The 20,925-nt window shown below is 47.4% G+C and overlaps 1 protein-coding gene across 4 annotated transcripts in view; it reads right to left on the bottom strand.

Annotated features, from left to right (window-relative positions):
• The window catches only part of alpk1 (alpha-kinase 1), a 210,346-nt gene that overhangs the window by 77,113 nt on the left and 112,308 nt on the right, over positions 1–20,925 (bottom strand). The gene's annotated exons all lie outside the window — the stretch shown is intronic.

Here is a 20,925-nt window from a genome sequence, read left to right as displayed (position 1 = left end):
CAAGCATGGCAGTGCGCAAGACCTGCTCCGCTCTTTGTGGTTGCTGACCTGGCCAGGCTTCTTATAGTAGTAATAATCTTATTAGTGTCACAAATAGGCGTACATTAACACTGTAATGAAGTTACTGCGGAAATCTCCTAGTCGCCACACTCTGGAGCCTGTTCAGGTATACAGAGGGAGAATTCAGAATGTCTAATTTACCTAACAAGCACGTCTTTCGGGACTTGTGGGAGGAAACTGGAGCACCCGGAGGAAACCCACGCAGACATGGGGAGAACGTGCAGACTCCTCACAGACAGTGACTCAAGCTGGGAATCAAACCCGGGTCCCTGGCGCTGTGAAGCAACAGTGTTAGCAACTGTGCCGCCCTTGATGCTGTGGATGAGAGGCAGGACATCCTGTTCCCCCGAGGAGGTCGGAGACCAGCAGCAGGGTCAGTAATGCCGCTTGGGAGGCAATGGCAGCAGCTGTCAGGTCGGGCAGCATGACCAGGAGGACAGCCATCCAATGTCAGTAAAAGACCGTCGACCTCTACCAAGTTGCAAGGGTAGGTTACAAGCTGTCTCCTGGGATCAGTCCGCCTGGCATATCTCAAATTCCCAAATCCCTCCTCCCACCAAATCGCTGGCTGACACTTTGCACCCTGTCCACATCCGATCTTCATGCTTGTTCCTCAGAACCCCCTTGCACCCACCAGCACAACCCCTTCATGTCAGTGCCCATAGATGACGTTGACCCATTGAGCATGTAGTCAGATGCCGAGCCTCTGGACAAGGTTCTCCCAGAGCTGATCATTTGTGGGCGGTACAGTGGTGAGCACTGTTGCTTCACAGTGCCAGGGACCTGCTTTCGATTCCCGGCTTGGGTCACTGTCTGTGCGGAGTCTGCACATTCTCCCCCTGACTGCCTTGGATTCTTTTGGGGCCTCCGGTTTCCTCCCACAGTCCAAAGATGTGCGGGTTAGGTGGATTGGTCACGTTAAATTGCCCCATTGTGTCCAAAAAGGGTAGGTGGGGTTGCTGAGTTACAGGGATAGGGTGGAGGTGTACAGCAAATTACCAAAAAGCATTAAATCCTGTGGGGTGCACTGCAAGGCACCACCAGAGCTGTCCAGGCACCGGAACTGCATTTTAGCAGTCCAATGCACCGCTCAGTGACAGCACGGGTGGCAGCATGGGTCTCATTATAACGGGTCTCCGTCTTGATCTCAGGCTCCACACCGGCGTCATCAGCTAGGACCTCAGCCGGTATTCATTGCCCCCAGGAGCCATCCCGTCATCCTGGGGTGGTCCTCGCAGATGCCGGGGAACTCCGAGTGTCACAGGATGTAGCTGTTACTCACGTTCTCTCGATAGTGGGCACCCACGTGCATGATACGGAGGCGATAGTCACACACAATCTGAACATTCGGGGAGTGGAAACCCTTCCTGTTAATAAAGGACACTGACTGATGCCCCGGTGCATGCAGGGCGACATGCGTGCCATCTATTGCCCCCTGGATCTGGGGCATCCCGGCAACGGTGCAGAATCCTGCAATCCGGACATTTTGGTGGGCCTGGTCCTGGTTGAAGTTGATAAAGACTGAAACCTGGGAATACAGGGCACCTGTTACCTTCCGGATACACCTAGTTTTAAAAATAATTTTAAAGTACCCAATTTTTTATTCCCAATTAAGGGGCAATTTAGCGTGGCCAATCCACCTAACCTGCACATCATTGCGTTGTGGGGATGAAACCCACGCAGACACGGGGAGAATGTGCAAACTCCACACGGACAGTGACCAGGGTCCGGATCGAACCCGGGTCCTCAGCGTCGTAGGCAGCAGTGCTAATCACTGTACCACCGTGTCGTCCCTACTACAGGATGCACCTGTGGGCTGTAGATTATGAAATTCCCCACGGGTCCCTGCTCGAGCCCTGGAATTAACCAGTGGCATAATACTTTTTTAAAAAAAATTTAGATTACCCAATTATTTTTTCCAATTAAGGGGCAATTTAGCGTGTCCAATCCACCTACTCTGCACATTTTTGGGTTGTGGGGGCGAAACCCACGCAGACACGGGGAGAATGTGCAAACTCCACACGGACAGTGACCCAGAGCCGGGATCGAACCTGGGACCTCAGCGCCGTGAGGCGGTTGTGCTAACCACTAGGCCACCGTGCTGCCCCTCCAGTGGTATAATACTTGAGGGCTGTGGTAACCTTCACAGCCACTGGGAGAGGGTGGCCTCTTACTCCTCCACGGGGTGCCAAGTCCGCACAGGTGCCGAAGTGTCTCACTCCTGAGACAGAGTCTTCTGCAGTACATACTATCCATCATCTCATTGAAAGACCAACGACGCCTGTGCACCGAGGGACATTGCTGGCCTCTCCTTCTGGGTTCCTCCTCAGCCTGATGGGCAGCCAGGTCTTCAGTGTTTGTAGCCACCCCCTGCACATGGGGTGCCGCCTCCAGCCTGCGTTGTTGCTGCTGCCACCTTCTCTGGCATCAGGCCACCTGGGCTTCCACCAGCAATATGATAGCAGCTGCTGCGGAACCGACACCAACATCCTTTTTGATATCTATGAGTAATTGGAGAAGGAAAGAGACTGGAAATCAATTAGGGCTTCCATCCCAGGACCCTCAAATCTCACAGGCCTCCCTGTACCATGACAGTCCCGCCTTCTCTCAGAGTGCCAGACAGCAGCCAGTTGTGCTGGCAAACCTTGCTCTGCACAGTCACCTCTGGCCACATCAGGAGGCCCTAGACCCCAGACCTCTGCTGGGAACATTAGGGAGACCATGCTCAAGTGCCCTCCCCTAACCCATACACTTACCCTTTGGTCGCGAGAAGATCCACAGTGCTGAAGCCCTGCTCTTTTGTGTTTGATTGTTGGCAGCTGCCGTTAAGAGTGTCAAGGATAGAATCTATTGGGTAACGTTAAAAAAGCAATGCAGGTATCATTACATTACTGGGTGTAGTTTATAGGCCACCAACTATGTGCAAGATATCGGGAAACACATTTGCAGGAAAAGTACTCATCTGACCCACTCAGACTTATCATAAAGAATCTGCAGATAATTTAAACGTCGATGTCACTTGCATGACTGATGGCCTCTGAAAAAGGATTCGAAGAAGCACTGGATTTAGGTTATATGCTGAGGGCGACAGGTGAAGTGGAAGTGGTGTACAAGTCGACAATATTATGGGCTAGATATTCAACCTCACCACCTGGTCAGTAATCTGGCAGGGCTGATCGCTCGCCCTTTATAGAAGCCACCTGATTTTAATTCCAATGAAATCAATTGTTTATCCGAGAACAAACAGGTTACTGCTCTTGGATACTCCTGAATGAACCAACTACTTAATCTGACTCAGTGGATTGAAAATGGATTTTAATAAGGCCTTCTCACTAGTAAGGCCTTCTCACTAGAAAATGGAATTTAATAAGGCCTCCCTGCTTAGTAGATCCCTTCACTTGTCTCCAATATCTTCCCTCCTCTAGGCCCCTCCTTCTAGGGCTTCCTACCCTCTCAGTATCTGTTCATTGTGAACTGCTGGTGTAAAATCAGTCATCTCAATTTCCCTGCACCTCTCACTCACTTTAATCAGTCTCACTCTGAATCTGCTGACTCCATTCTCTTAGGTCCAACCCAACATCATCATCAAACCTGAAGATAGAGGTGACACTGTTCTTGTTTGGTACACTGACTTCTGTCTAGCACAGGCTGAACACCTCCCTACCTCCCTCTGGACCATGAGTCCACTTCCAAACATCAAACTGTTGTGCCCATGACTGTTACTAATCTCATCTCCCTTGGAGGTCTTCCCTCCAATGTCTCCAATCTCATGATTGCCCAATTCTGAACATCCCGCTTTGACCTCCTTCCGAAGACCCATAAACAGGGTTGATCCATTGTTTCAGGCCTGTTCCTGCTCCACTGAGCTTATTTTAGTGCGCCCCGGACCACACTCTCACAGTGCCCCCAGTCCCGAATAATGCCCCCCTGCCTGTGGATCGGCCCTCCCCCGACTGTGGCTGGACTGAGTCTGCAGCCACCACGCCGAGTTCTCGATGTGAGAGACCCACACCATCGGGAACTCGGCCCGTCGGGGGCGGAGCATGGTACAGCGGGCGTCAGGCAATGGCCTGAGGCCGTCGATACGTGGCGCGGCGTACTCTGCGTGTAGGAGAATCCAGACCCATAATTTCACGATACCTCCTTAGCTATTGTACCACTCCACAAGCACCAACGAGAGTTCCACCAGCAGAACTGCTAATGAAACATCGTCTCAGAATGAGAGTGTGCCTCGTGTTTCCAGATTTGCCAGGGAGGGTAGAAGACAGTCAAAATAATCAGAAAGCAAGATATGATTTATATAGTATAGCCTGATCATTTATGGTAAATTAAGCCGTATTTGTGAGAAACTTCGGTAGGGGGATCAAGTTGGTTCCCTGGAATTATGGTCTCTAAGACGGAACCCTTTCGTACCAAGTGGACGTGGAGGGACGGATCGCTGGTAAACAAGTGGACCACTTGAGGACCAGAGAGGCAGTCCAGCAGTCAGTGTTCATGGAATCATAGAATTTACAGTGCAGAAAGAGGCCATTCGGACCATTGAGTCTACACCAGCCCCTGGAAAGAGCACCCCATTCAAGCCCACACCCCCACCCCATCCCCGTAACCCAACCTACGTCTTTTTGGACACTAAGGGCAATTTAGCATGGCCAATCGATCTAATGTGCACATCGTTGTGACCGTCGGAGGAAACCGTAGCACCCGAAGGAAACCTACGTAGACACGAGGATAACGTGCAGACTCCGCACAGACAGTGACCCAAGCTGGGAATTGAACCTGGGGCCCTCGAGCTGTGAAGCCAAGGTGCTAACCACTGTGCTACGTGCCACCCATCAAGAAATGTATCTGAACCCATAAACATGAAAGAACTTGCTAGGCCTTTTATCGACATGACTGGTGTCTCTGTAGAAGCAAATAGTGAAGAATCGTATGTGCCAGAAGAAGTACCCATTAGTGCAGTTCTGTTAATGTTGATCCTGTAGAAGCATTCCAGACAACAGAATTTCACTGCTCCACAAGGAAGAGAAAAAACCCGTCAAAACTCGATTTATAATTGTTCAACTCATGTAAATGAGTGAATTAGTTATTGAAGATTGTATAAAGGACTTAAAGGGGGAAAGATGTAATTATCGCTTTAAGGGCAACAGCAGAATAAGGGTCATATGGCCTGAATGAGCAATAGTCAGAGTGTGGAATCACTCTATGGTGAGTGAGGCTCATAGGCAGAGACATTTTGGGAGCTGGCTACAGCCATACGGCTGATGTATAATTCTTGTTAATAAAACACTTTTGTGCGCACTAATGAGGGGTGTGATTTAACAGCCTCGTCGCGCCTGACTTGGTGTTGGGATGAGGCCGTTCAATCTCGCAAGAGGCCTCTGGTGAGTTTTGCGACTCTCCTAATGCCTCGCCAAAATTAACAAAGTCTCGCGAGACATCGCGATCTGGATCACGCCCTCATTGGGCATGATCCAGATCAGCTGGCTCATTTAAATATGTGTTTGCAGGGTTCCCGCAGCATTTGGGATCTAATGGCTGCACCTGGGCGACCTCGCCAGGGCAACGTTTAGAACTGGTTTCCACAAACATGGACCAGTTGTAATGCCACCTGGGGGGTCTCCCAGGTCATTAGAGATCACAGGTGGTCAGGGACAGGGAAGGGTGGCACTTTAGCACTCCCTCTGCCACCTGGGCACCTTGGCACTTCCAGCCTGGCACCTTGGCACTTCCAGCCTGGCACGCTAGGTATCCAGGTAGCACTGTCAGGCTGACAGGGGCACTGTCAGGGTGCCTGGGTGCCAGATTGGTACTGCCAGGGATTAGGCCCAAGTCACCTTATTAGGTGGAGGGGGAGTGAGGCAGTGTTCCCGGGAACATTTCTCAGGGCTGCAGCTAAACACGTCCGAAACCGGGCATAGCTTTTTTCCGATTAAATCGTGCCCGGGTTCCCTGAAAGTGTATCTTTACCCAATGTAACACTGGACCACACTTTAAATTACAAGAAACACAGCATCGAGACAAAAGCTAAAGTTGGCTCAAAGCTAATGGGATAACATCCAATGAAATCTGGTTAGCACTGACTGAAACACCATCTGGTGTACATCTCCAGCACTCTGTTGAGTGTACCTGCCTAATTATGGGAACGCACCATCCTTGAAAATAAATTGAACTCTGTTTTTAACACCTTCTTCCATTTAATTATTGGCCTATTAAACCTATTGAGGAAGTAACTAGCTGTTACCAATATTAGTGTATTATACCTCCAGAGATGCGAAGAGCAGTCATAGTGGAAGTTGAAAGAAACAGACAACCTATCGTTCCTAGTAATCTATTCTTCTGTGCGGTGTACAGTGTGAAGTCAAGGCACAGCCTTCTGCACACTGTCAATCCTCTCAACTCCAGTGTGAAAGCGTGAGGAATGATTGCTTAGAGAATACATCAACAGAATAAGGCACAGCTTCTGGATACAAAACCTGCTGAGTATCTTTCTGCAGCAACCTCATGACTGAACCAATTTGACAACTTTCACAACTTACACACTGGTGCTAGTCAATCAAAGGCCGTGATGCAGGAATATAGTTCCAGTGACAATAACTCAATGATGCACAACAGTGATGATGAGTCTCAAAGGATGGACATCTGCTACCAACTCTTGTCTGAGTTCTGTAATGTTATGAGATATAATGATAATGCCAACAATAACAACTTATATTTATGTAACTCCTTTAATATAATGTAATGTAATGATTCACAGTAGCATTATAAGTTCTGACACCAAGCCACTTAAAGGGATATTAGCTCAGAAAACCAAAATCTTGGTCAAAATGGTGCATTCCAAGGAGTGCGTTCCAAAGGAGGAAATCAGGGAGAGAGTTGGAGCTGTGTCGAGAAGGTATTCCGGAGCCTGGGGCTTTGGCACGGCCACCAATTGGGCAGCAGTAAAAATCAAGGATTCAGAAGAATGCAGATATCGCAGAGGGTTGTGGGGCTGGAGGAGATTACAGAGATGAGGATGCTTAAGTCCATTGAGGGATTTGAAAACAAAGATGATCATTTTAAAATCAAGATGTCGCTTGATCGGGAGCCAGTGTAGTCAGCAAGCATAGGGTTGGTATGGCAATGGGACGTGCTGCGCTTTCAGACACGGGCAGCAGTGTGGAGAGTAGAATATGGGGGACCAGCTGAGAGTGCATTGGAATAGTTAAATCTGGAAGTAACAAAGTAACGTGATGAGGGCTTCAACAGCAGATGAACAGAGACAAAGGCAAAGCCAAGTGGTGTTACTGAGTAGAAGTAGGTAACCATAGGGATGGCATGAAAGTTAGTTTGGATAATGGCAGTCTGGTAATTTAACATCTGTGAAGAAGTCCAGAGAGATGGTGATGAGGTAGAGCTGAGTGGCTTCAGCACACATGTGAAAACTAGCACTGTGCCTTCACTCCTTGGGGTCAACAGAGGCAAGGGTGTGGGAACAAGAAGAGAAGCCATTATAAATGATTCTCTGGCTGCGTCTGGACAGATAAGTGATGAACCGGGTGAGAGCAGTCCCACCAAGCTCAATGATAGTGGTGAGGTGTTGGAGGAGGATGATGTGATCAGCCCTGTCAAATGCGGGAGGACAAGGAAAGGAAGATTACTCTTGTCACTGTCACGTATGATTTCGTTTGAGACTTTGGAGGGCTGTTCGGCACTGTGGCAGAGGCAGAAATCTGATTGGATGGATTCAAATATGGAGTTCTGAGTAAGATGGGAATGGATTTGGGAAGCAACAACATGTTCAAGGGCTTTGAAGACAAAAGGGATGCTGGCGATGGTAATGTAATTTGCAAGGAAAGTGCAAGTTAAGAGATGGTTTTTGAAGTGATGGATGACAATGACAGATCTAAAGGAAAAAGGGACACTTTGAGAGAACTATTTACAACATTGGCTAACCTTTGGGCCAGGAGATCAGCAGTTTAGTGGAGATAGGATGTAGGGAACAGGAGAGTGGGTCTCATGAGCAAGATTAATTCAGATAGTACAGGGGGAGTATTAAAGGAAGTTTGTCCAGGTGAGCAGTGGAAGGGAGGCAAAGGGCAGAGACAGTTGGTCAGATTGTCTCAAGCTTGGGGGCAAAGGAGTCCAGATGAGAGATGACCTTAGTGTTTTTCTTAAATGTAGAGTACCCAATTCATTTTTATTTTCCAATTAAGGGGCAATTTAGCATGGCCAATTCACCTAGCCTGCACATTTTTGGGTTGTGGGGGTGAAACCCACGCAAACATGGGGAGAATGTGCAAACTCCACACGGACAGTGATCCAGACCCGGGATCGAACCTGGGACCTCAGCGCCGTGAGGCAGCAGGGCTAACCCACTGCGCCACCGTGCTGCTCCCCCCCCCCCCCAATTGTGTTTTAAGTGGTTCTGCCAGGTATGGCGGTGCGTGGTTAAGCAAGTTCTCTGCCACATCCTTTAAATTTTGCACCCCTTGGACTTAGTGGACCACAACTGAGGGCCGAACCTGGGTGAGAAGGATTAATGGTTTAACTGTGGACTCAGTCATCAAAGATACAATAGCTAGCCTTGAGGCAGGGAAGAGTGAGAAGAAAGGATATGATGAATGAGGTGGAAGTCAGGTAGGTTTTTTAAGGGTGGGAAATTTTGTCTCCCTAAATTGGCCTTTACCATCAAGAAGGCAAATTTGCAGATTTTCAGAATTTTAATATGGTAAATGTTTTTTTCACAAACTGGCTTATTATTAAATGTGAGGGATGATGAAGGAGATGTTGTCATGTGGAGGATGCTGCTTTGGGGTTATATGTAGGTTACAGAAAAGTCAGCATTACCTTTTGCATGGTAATCGACACCATGTAACTGAAATTCTATACAGAAATGATTTGTTAGAAAGCTATTGTCCCACTCTGTTTAATAGTGTACAATGTTTTCCACGTGTTAACTCTCTCCCTCTTTCACACTCACAATCAAAATGTTTAACAGTCCAATCAATGAAACAAAGTCAAAGGCAATCTTAGCTGTCCACAGGTTAAGAGTTGAAGCAGCCACAAAGAAGAATGATACATAATTAGGTGTGAAATTGGCAGTGAAAGATTAACATCCTTACTTGATCTAGGTTTGGAATATACATGCTTTGCTAAATTACTTAAAAAGCGAGCCAAACAATACAAGACATAAATAATAATATAAATAGCCCTCCAAATTCAGCTGCCTGGGACAAAAGTAAACTCCACACAGTAAATACGATAATTACTTTATATCTGCATTGAATCATTTGGAAATGCGTTGTTCCTACTTTGTTCACTGCGCCCCATGCCTGTCTCTTTTAAGCTATTGTGTCATTGGCAACTCGTTCCTCCTTCTTTTGGTCCATGTGAATAACCCCTTCGTCAAACTTCATTCCACCACCGGTCCCCACTGGCAGATACCCTTTAGCTCAATTACTAATTTTAGCCAAGAATTCACAACTGCCGCAAACCTTTTTTGCATGAATTTCATTTTGTGCCTGGCCTCACGCAGGCATTTTATTTATCACCTAAGCATTGATTGAAGATTTTCTATAACTGTAAATAAAAATGTTCTGATGTAAATTGATGCAAAAATAATAAACTTATTGGTATAGTTCATCTAAAGAAACGTTGCCAGGTAACACTTGGCTTTATTCATTAATAAATAGAAAATGTTGATTTGGTTCCTCTCTATTTCGGAGACATAGACATGTTTATCAATGAATGAACTGAGGTCTTCCTTGAGAATGTTTTCTAATTGCTAAATGTTGTTCTCAGTTGCAACAGTTTTATTTTTCCGCTGATACTGTTGAATCTTGAAACTAAAGTTAGAAGCAGGTGAATATCCATATTGAATGAAAATAATGTTCCATAACAATGTACTTGACAGGAAATTGCTTTGTTCCTGTCCGGTAGCCAGTAATTTATCATTTAGACTACTTGCAGATATAATTAAACTCCCGATTCCCTAGGACAAGCTAGTTTGTTTGCTTTTGACTCACATACTGTTAATGAAATAATAACTACAAAAATCTAAATTAATAAAACACATCACAATTGCAGAATGTTTCAACGCAGTGTTAGCCCTAACTACAAAAATAAAGATTCAAAAATATATTTCAATTTTTAAAAAATGTAAGCACTTCAATTCTGCCTTGTTGTCTCTATTTAGCTCCATTCTCTCCTTTTCTTTTGTGCCTAATTGTGTTTTTAACTTCAGTTTTAAATTTATAAACCTGACCAAATAAATTGTACTTCTTCAAAAATCGAAGCTTTGAATCTTCAACTCACTCATTTGTTTCTTATTTATGATTAACTATTCTCTTACAAAATATAACATTGGCTGAAAGCTGTTCGACACCTATTTCTGAATCAAAATCCTAGAATCTAATCAATGGGTTCGTTATCACATATCCATTTTTTATTTGTCAATTTTTGGAAATGTTCTTCCTGCCAAAACCCACCAGTGCCAAGACAAATCCACCTATCTACACAGCTGGTTGAGTTAATAACCTTTAGCTGTTAGAATCATTTGTAGGTCTCTGGAACTATCCATTTCAGGCAACTAGCATACAGCAGATACACTGAAATTATGTCTGATTGGGCATCATTTGCTGTACAGAATGCAATGTCCTTGACTGGTTGCAAACAATTTCTTCACTTCCCTTTATAGTATGAATTCCAGTACACCACTGTTAGTGCAGACTAAATATGCATGCTTTATGATGAAAGGTATAAATTTATAAAAATCTACCCCCTTAAATATAAACAGAAGCAGGCTTGTGTTTTCTTGAATGTAAGAGATAAAGGAGTGAATGAATAAATATCTGTAAGATGGTAAAAGGATTTCATAGCATAGATAGAAACTATAATCTCTTCTGGGGGAGTGCAAGACAAGAGGGGGATACCGTAATCCTAAAATTAGAGCTAGATGATTAATGTCAGGAAGGACTTCTTCACACAGAGTAGTGGAAATCTAGAACATTTCCCCCCCCACACATCTCTCAGGACTGGTTCAATTCAAAATGTTAAGCCTGGGGTTGATAGATTTTTGTTTATGCAAGGGTGTTAACGTTTATGAATCCCCAAGATGGATAAATTGAGTTAAGATATAGTTCAGCCATGGTCTAACTGATTGTGGGCAATGATTTGATCGGCTGAATGAAATACTCCAGTTCCTATGTTCCTAAATTTTCAGAGCTACAAGTGATGATTTTTTTTTCAACATATACTTCTGGGATGCCACAAAAGAACACATTGGAATTATTATGCCCATGACGCTAAGTTTTACGAATTTATAAAACCAGAAAAAAATGCTGTGATGGACTTACTAACGGAGATTCTCTTCACAGTGCTTCCTGGAGCAGCTGTCAAGGGAGTAGATGTTAGACATCAGTACCCCTGCTGCTTGGCATCAAATAATGGTTTCATGTACGAAGAAATTTGGATGGGGATAGTAGACTACTTTGCATGTAGAAAAATTCTATTGCTTTGTAGAGTAAGCACAACAGTAAAAACAATCGGAGGCGCCTCATGCACGAGTCTTACGACTGCAGATTGTTATCCGTCTCATTTAATACAGTGGTCCTGCATATGAACTTGTGACTAATTGTCTCTGTTTGAAAATTATGGTCTGCCTACCACAATACCCCTCATATTTCATAGAAAGTAAAGGACTTGTCCTTTTGTGTGATCTCACCAAATTAAATGCAACACATTACAATAGTGACAAGAGCAGAAATTATACTAGTTCCCCTCAATTTGCCCTTAATCTTTTTTCCCCCAAGTAAGAAGTCATTCATTATACACATTAGCTCCTGGTAATATTTTTGCTGCCAAGAGGCGGTTTGCCAGTGCCTGACTGCAAAATCTCAATGTTGGCACATCACTCTCCAGCAACAGAAGTTGTGGTTCGGTACTTAAAGGAGCAGAAGAGCTGTCCGTGTGGAGTTTGCACATTCTCCCAGTGTTTGCGTGGGTCTCACCGCCCACAGCCCAAAAAGGTGTGCAGGGTAGGTGGATTGGCCATGCTAAATTGCCCCTTAATTGGAACAACAAAATTGGGTACTCTGAATTTATTTAAAAAAATAAAGCAGCAGAAGAGTCCTTTGAGTTCAATGGAATCTCAGTCTTCTTGGCCTGAACTGAGACTGGGGAGTGTATGAGGGCCTATCTGAAGGGTCAGGAGGACACTACTGGGCCCCATTTTAGGGGCTTTTACCAGCACTATTTAAAGGGGACCATAAACTATTTTCAGTTTAGTTACTGATTGATTTCTGTTGGCTGCTGCTGAATTAGTGGAAGCATTTAGTGGTTTGCATTGACAGATAAAAAAAAGTCAATTGGGAGTGGTGTGACATGTGTTAAAGGTCTTGGTTCTGACTTCAAGGGTTCTGTTCAGATCATTTGCTCCAATTAATGGGTGCAGTAGTTTTCATTCTCCTTTGCCTTCAGCATGATATGGCGAATAAACGGTGGTGACACAGAGGAGTACAAGCTACTTGAAGAGAGAGGAGAAGAGGGGCATTCAGCAGAGGCCATATCCACCCAGGGTTTTCAGAGAGCAACACTCCTATGTAAATCTCAGCAAGACATACTGGGTGGGATTTTCCAGTCATGCCCGCCCAAGACCGAAAATTCCAGCCTGAGGTCAACAGACCTTCAAATGGTCCATCGGGTTTTCCGTCTCCCCCACGATGATTTCCGTGGCGGGCTGAAATGGAAAATTTACCCCATTGTGTGCAAAATCCTATTTTCATGAAGGAGGTGATATCTGCCACTTGTTGCAGGCAGACCTGCAGCCTCGGAGCAGGGTGAGGTTGGCATTGCTTGTGGTTGGAAAGGTGACCACAGTTATGAATTTCCTCAGGCCGAGGTCTTTTCAGGCTGGTGCAGGTTGCTTCTCCACCATCTCACAGTTTGCCATCCACTGTTGTATACATGAAATATTGATGCTCTCCCTGCAAAGAGAGAGTATTGCATGAGAGAAGCAGGCAGAGCGAGTACAAGGCTTCACTGGGCCTCTCTCACTGAAACAGGAGACTGCATGTAAGTTCAGAAATGTACTGTGACTGTCAATGGTTTCACTCTCTCAATGTCCAGCTGGTTAACATAGAACATGGAATCCCTACAGTGCAGAAGGAAGCCATCCGACCCATTGTGTCCGCACTGACCCTCCGAAAGAGCAACCCACCCAGGCCCACTCCGCTGTCCTATCCCCCTAACCCCACGACGTCTTACATTTGGACACTAAGGGGCAATTTAGGAAAGCCAGTCCACCTAACCTGTATATCTTTGGACATCTTTGGACTATGAGAGGAAGTTGGAGCACCCAGAGGAAACCCTCACAGACACGGGGCGAATGCGCAGACTCCAGGCAATCACCCAAGGTCAGATTCAAACCCTGGTCCCTGCTAACCACTGTGCCACCGTGCCACCCCCTAAAGTGTGTGACCTTACATGGTGCATCATACAGGTTAATAGGTGGAATCCTGGCAGAAATCATGAAGGTGGACCCCGATCGCGGGCCTGACCCCATCGGAGGCTCCCTCCCCCCACACACAGGCCACCCCCCCCGACTGTTCGCACTGAGTTCCCGCCTGCAGCGACCAGGGGTGAATGGCGCCGGCAGGACTCTGTTGTATCTGCGTGGCCGAGCAGCTGGAGCACCTCGGAAAATTGCGCGCCGGCATCAGGGGGTCGTGGCGCGGTTGCGGCTATTCTCCGACCCGGCGCGGGGCTCGGATAATCGTCCCCGATATCTTTATTCTCGTAATCTGCTGTGCTATCACAAGAAACAAGAGGGCGGCTACTGGGCAACAAGGGCTATCTGTTGATCACCTGGCTCATGGCCATGGTGGCAACACATAAATGGGGAGCAAGCAAATAACGAGAACTTGTCTTTGCCTCTGCACAGTGCCTCCGCAATGCTACCCCAGTGGCTGGTGAAAGATTGCTGCCTTTCAGTGGAGGAGACAGCAGATGGCCTTCGAGAATAACCTTGAGCAGCTTTAGCCCTAGAAAATCCTTGAGAAAGTGGTGGTGAACTGCTTTTCAGAACCGCTGCAGTCTACGTGGTGCAGATAAACCCATTGTGCTGTTGGGGAGTGAGTTCCAGGATTTTGACCCAGCATCAGTGAAGGAATGGCGATATATTTCCAAGTCAGGATGGTGAATGACTTGGAGGGAACCTTGCAGGTGGTGATGTTCCTATGGGTCTGCTATCTTGTCCTTCTAGTTGATAGTGGTGTTTGTTTAAGGAGCCTTGGTAAGTTCCTGCAGTGCATCTTGTAGATAGGACACACATGCTGCTACAGTGCGTTGGTGGTGGAGAGAGTGAATGCATGTGCATGAAGTGCCATTCAAGCGGGCTGCTTTCTTCTGGATGGTGTTAAGCTTCTTGAGTGTTGTTGGAGTTGCACTCCTTCAAGTAAGTGGAGGGTATTTCATCACACTCCTGATTTGTGCCTTGTAGATGGTGGACAGGCTTTGGGGAGTCAGGATTTGAGTTACTTGACACAGGGGGTGGTATTCTCCCCCCCCCCCCCACGCTGGGTGGGAGAATCGTCGGGGCGTTGCGCGAGTTGCGCCATGCCGCCCTGACACCGGCACGCGATTCTCCCACTCCCTCCGAAACCAGCGCCCAAGAATCGCGCCGGATCGCTCAGAGAATCGGCAGAAACGGCGAGCGGCGATTCTCCGGCCCGGAGGCTGGCGAAAAGAATGACAGTCCCACCGGCGCCGTTCACCCCTGGTCGTTGCTGGCGGGAACTCTGCGGGAATGCTGGGGGTGGGGGGGGGCTCTGATGGGGTCTGGCCCGCGATTGGGGCCCATCAATCAGCGGGCTGGCCTCCCCCCTCCCCCCCCCCCCCCCGGGCCTACTTCCTTCCGCGGCCGGCCCCAGAACCCCGGCGCCATTTTGGTGAGGGGCCGGCACACGTAAGAAGTTCCCCGCGCATGCGCAGGATGGCGTGGCCCAACTACGCATGCGCAGGAATGAGCTGCCCCAACTGCGCATGCGCGGTGCCCATTTGGCACCGCGTAAGGAGGATGGAGCGGCGTGAACCACTCCAGTGCCGTTCTGGCCCCCTGTGAGTGCCAGAATAGGTCGTGCCCGGGCCCTGTTCGTGCCGTCGTGAAACGCGACTGCGTTCACGATGGCGCAAACACTTGGCCTCAATTTCGGAGAATCGCGCCGAGGATCCCTAGCATTTCACCTGTTCTTGTAGCCACATGGCTAGTCCTGTTCAGTTTCTGATGAATGGCAACCCCAGGATGTTGATGGTGGGGGTATGAGTAATGGTAATGCCATTGAATGTCAAGAGGTTGATAGTTCTCTTGTTGAACAAGGTCATCGCCTGGCACTTGTGTGAAGTGAATGTTATTTGCCACTTGTCAGCAAAAGCATGGATCTTATTCCATTTGGACATAGACTGCTTCCGTATCTGAGGAGCCACTAATGGTGCTGAACATTGTGCAGTTATCAGGAAATATCCCCACTCTTGACCTTATGGTGGAAGGAAGATTATTGAAAAAACAGTTGAAGATGATTAGGCCTTGGAAACTACCCTGAGGAGCTCCTGCAGTGATGTACTGGAACTGAGATGATTGACTTCCAATAACCACAGCCATCTTCCTTTGTGCCATGTATGACACCCAGATCAGCGGAGAGTTTTTTCCCCTAATTCCCATTGCCTACAGTATTGTTTAGGGTTCCTTGATGCCATACTTGATCAAATGCTACCTTGATGTCGAGGGAATTCACTCTCACCTCAGCTCTGGAGTTCAGCTCTTTTGCCCATGTTTGAAACAAGGCTGTAATGAGATAAGGAACTGGGTGGCCCTTTCAGACCTCAAACTGAGCATCCGTGAGCAGGTTATTGCTAAGCAAGTGCCACTTGGCAGAACTGTTGATGACCATCGCTTTATTGATAATCAAGAGTAGACTGATGGGGCAGTAATTGCCAGGTTGATTAGGAGGCCGTACCTTGACATGGAGGGAATGAATGCCCATACGGGGTGGCTGAAGGCACATAGCTTGGCAGAAGAGTCATGATGAGCCACAGGAGGTTGTGTCGTGGCATACCTAGGCATGGAAGGGCATAGGGAGAAACTTTTGAACATTCCTTTTGAAAGGTCTCCTCATGCAGAGGTTGGTTCATGAAGCGACTGAGGTGCCATGAATTGTGCCTCATTGAAAACCTGGCCCAACTCCATGTAAATGCCAGAGGACTGGGGCATGTTCAGCCCACGATGGAACTGTAGGTTGCAGGCTTTAGGCCTGAACCAACCCCAACCCTTAAAAGGCACTTCAAAAAATTGGAAACCCTGGGTATGTATTGGAAATCCAGGAATTAGGTCCTGACCACCATTTTTAAAGGGCTCCCAAGTGATCGTGGCTCGGTAAAAGACCAGGCCAAAATACTTGGTCAAAGAATCAGCCATTTCCTTACTTCTCATTGTTAAATCCACAATCTCATGCTCTGAAGCAATGTTTTTCAAACCTTTTTTACCAGGACACACTTTTGCCAACCGGCTGACCTTTGGGACCTACGCCAGCTGACCTTCAAGACCCATGCTACGTTCGCTTGCCTTTAACGTGAAAGGGGGGCCTGCTTGTTCCTCACGATCTCACTTGAGAAAGGTTCAAAGGAGGAGAGGGCAATGCGCTTATCAGGTACAGACCTCAGCCAGTTCCTTTGTGCCGTCTTTATCTTTATGAAAATGGAAAATCAAACCTCGTATATGTAGGATATCGTGAAGGGCAATAGCACAAATTGCGTGTTTTATTCAGTGCCTTTAATCTTGGGAGACGCTCTACCCGAATGCTGACAGTCTCATGTCATGTATTACCGGTCAGCTACACCAACATAGGGCGGAATTCTCCGCTGGTGGTGTTGCTCGTTCTGGGTGAGTGTGTTTAACACTCAATTTGGCTCTGTTTCGTTACTTAGCTTTGGAGTCGCCAGGTATCGTTAAGATACCGCCACAAGTTTCAAGGTCAAGTTCAAAGCAATAAAACCATACACCAATTAGTAAGTTCAAACAAGACACGTTTGTTATATTACAATAATCTACTAATCATGCATATAACTATAAGACTAGGCTAATCCTACCACTACTAGGCCAAATACTTATCTGGATAAGGGGACTGCCGGACCAGGGAACAACGGCTTCTAGCTTTGTCCAGGGTCCGCAGGCTTCCAGTGGTTATGGTCTAAAGGGGTCAGGAGTGTCTATTCCCGTAGTGTGCATTGTGACTTACTTGCTGGCGGCTTCTGCCCAGACCTCTCCTGCACAAGGTTCTTCTGCTGCAACGGTGTTCTGCTGGGAGGGCTAGCTGGTCAAGGAGAGGCGACAGAGAGCTAGTCGAGGAGAGGCTGGCAGAGAGAGCGAGCTAGGGTCGGGGTCTCTGTTTTATACTCCTCTCAGGGTCTTGCGCCCACCTAGGCGGACCCTCTATACTCTTGCAATCGATTGGGTCTCTTCCCAATCGATTGATTTGAATTCCCCAATAGCGGGGCAGTTGCTCGATCACTGGGGCGGTTATTGGGACTTATTGTTTTGGACTTCTTTGGCGCCGGAAAGTCTGGCCTTCCATCCAATGTATCGATTAGTGTTAACTTGTGTCTTTTGTGCCTGGGGATCGCCCGGTATCACCTCATTAATATGCTAACTGTTTCTTTTCATAGCGTTGTCTGGTTTCAGCAAAAGCCAAACTGGTGTCTGCAGCAGTCCAAATATACAAGCACTCTGCAAGCTGCTTACTTTTTACAACATGTCCAATTTTCCCTGCATTCCTTGCAATCTTCCATTTTGTGTTTGGGCAGTGGTCACCCCAGTTGGCTACAGTGACCAAAATCGTGGAGGCCGTCGTGAACTCAGCCGAGATTCACGACGGCCTCGGGGCCCACTCCCTGCACCTAATTCACCCCCACCCGGGGGGCTAGGAGCGGGCCCCCGTCGTTCCCGGCCGCGACCTCGGCTGCCGGAAATGACGCCCGAACGGCGCTTCGCGGATGTCATCCGCGCATGCGCAGGAACCCGCGCATGTGCGGATGACATCAGCGCACAGACGACGCGAACCCGCGCATGCGCGGTGCCGTCTTTCTCCACCGCCGCCCGGTAAGATGTGGCGGCTTGATCTTGCCGGGCGGCGGACTGGAAACAGTGCGTCCGTTTTGGATGCAGGCCCGACGATTGGTGGGCACCGATCGCGGGCCTGTCCCCTCCGGAGCACAGTCGAGGTGCTCCCGTCCCAATCGGGCCCCTGGATGCCCCAAACGGGCATCTGGCGGCCGTTTCATGAATGCAGCGACCAGGTGTGGTTGCTGCCGTGGTGAAACGGGCGTGAAGGGCCGGCCGCTCGGCCCATCGGGCTTGGAGAACGTTCGCCGTGAAAAACGGCGAGTGGTGATTTTTCCGAGGGGGGGAGAATCGCGGGGGCGCCGGGGGGGGGGGCGTAAAAAATGTCGGGAGGCCCTCCCACGATTCTCCCACGCCACGTGGGGAGCGGAGAATTCCGCCCATAGTCTTTTAATTTGGAGCCAGCTCTAAGTTAATAAGTGATTCTGGGGTCTCAACCTCAAAAGGAATCTTTCACCCACTACTTCTCTTTCAAAATCTGAAACTTCTCTCTGATGTACCATCAATTGGACGCGAGGCACGATGAAGGTCCAAACTTAGGCTTTAATCAGCTAGTTGTTAGCCCGGTGGTCGACTACAGAGAAAGGCCGACCGCCAGGAACTCTGAGTACTTATACCCCGCCTCGGAGGCGGGGTCTACTTGCCTCTCGACCAATTGGTAAGCAGTCACACGACTAGTCCCAGCCAATCAGACGAGAGGCACATGACCAGCCAGAGCCAATGGGAAACCAGTGCTCTGCACCAATGGCAGTGCTCCCATTCATACCACCACACTCTCGTTTGCCAGTACTTCCCTGTATATAACACACGTGGCCTTTACATCCTTATTTGCATTAGCACAATTGACAAAACCAAACATCAAGAAATTATTTTTATACTGTTTTGTTCCAGAGTTAAGTTTCTTCTTTGTAGGCTGTTAACCAGAGGTCCTGAAGCTCTGTACAAAGCCATCAGTAGCACTGCTCTATTCTGCCCTGGACTATCTTAGAACATAGAACAGTACAAGCACTTCGGCCCACGATGTTGTGTCGACCATTTATCCGAATCTAAGGTCAACCTAACCTACACCTCTTCAATTTGCTGCTGTCCATGTGCCTGTCCAAGAGTCGTTTAAATGTCCCTAATGGCTCAGACGTCACCACCTCTGCTGGCTGTGCATTCCACACACCCACCACTCTCTGTGTAAAGAACCTACATCTGACATCTCCCCTATACCTTCCTCCAATCACCTTAAAACTATATCCCCTTGTGACAGCCATTTCCACCCTGGGGAAGTCTCTGGCTATCCACTCTATCCATGCCTCTCATCACCTTGTACACCTCTATCAAGTCACCTCTCTTCATTCTTCGCTCCAGTGAGAAAAGCCCTAGCTCCCTTAATCTTTCTTCATAAGACATGCCCTCCATTCCAGGCAGCATCCTGGTAAATCACCTCTGTACTCTCTCCAAAGCATCCACATCCTTCCTATAATGAGGCGACCAGAACTGGACACAATATTCCAAGTGTGATCTAACTAAGGTTTTATAAAGCTGCAGCAAAACCTCGTGGCTCTTAAACTCAATCCCCCTGTCAATGAAAGCCAACACACCATATGCCTTCTTAACAACCCTATCAATCAGGGTGGCAACTTTGAGGGATCTATGTACATGGACCCCAAGATCCCTCTGTTCCTCCGCACTTCCAAGAATCCTGCCTTTAACTCTGTATTCAGCATTCAAATTAGACCTTCCAAAATGAATCACTTCACATTTATCAAGGTTGAACTTTTAAGAAAACAATTCATCTTCATGGTTTACTTGCCTTGCTTGCCATCAACTGGAAAATGGAAAAAAACTGCCCTATGAATGTACCTGGAGGGTGCTTGATGTCAAGTGGTCATGCAGGCACGTGACCTGCTCTGTGCTGTCATTTCTGACTCCACACAGCCTCATTTATTTTCGTTTAAATGAGCCGCCATTCTCAATGTAAAAGCCGATAGCGGCTGTTGAGCCCTTCTCCCGCGATCGTGACTACTGCGAGAACGGCGCTGCCAATCCCTCTGCGATCCTCCTGAAATTTGCCCGCGATTCACCTGTGGGTCACGACCCACACTTTGAAAAATCTTGCTCTCAAAGACCATTGGTTACTTTAGCTGTTAGTTTCCTTTTTATATTCTTTTATTGCAGTTTTAAAATATCTTGCCATTATTCTCTCATTCTCCAATTTTTCCTTCTTTTTACTTAAGTCATTTTTTGCTGTGTTTTACAATTTCTCAATCCTCTGGGCTACGACTAATCTTTGCATCATTGTATCCCTTTTCTTACAATCTTATGTCATCTTTAATTTACTTAGTTAGCCACAATGAAGCACCCTTCACAGTTGTCTATCTTTCTCAATGGAATCTATCTTTTATTTTCTTTTTATTAAATAAATGTAGAGTACCTAATTCTTTTTTTCCAATTAAGGGACAATTTAGCATGGCCAATCCACCTACCTGCACATCTTCGGGTTGTGGGGGTGAGACCCATGCAGACACGAGAAGAATGTGCAAACTTCACCCGGGTCCTTGGTGCTCTGAGGCAGCAGTGCTAACCACTGTGCCACCGTGCTCCCCCCCATGGAATATATCTTTGTTGAGATTTAGAAATATCTCCTTAAATCTCTGCTATTGTTCTCTAACATCTTAACTTTTAACCTACTTATCCACTTTAGTGACGACTCTGTCGTCATTCCCTTG

This window comes from Scyliorhinus canicula, chromosome 3, assembly GCF_902713615.1.
Source record: "Scyliorhinus canicula chromosome 3, sScyCan1.1, whole genome shotgun sequence".
Taxonomy (NCBI): domain Eukaryota; kingdom Metazoa; phylum Chordata; class Chondrichthyes; order Carcharhiniformes; family Scyliorhinidae; genus Scyliorhinus; species Scyliorhinus canicula.
Note: the sequence above shows the minus strand (reverse complement) of the source record. Positions and strands in the feature narration are given on the sequence as shown.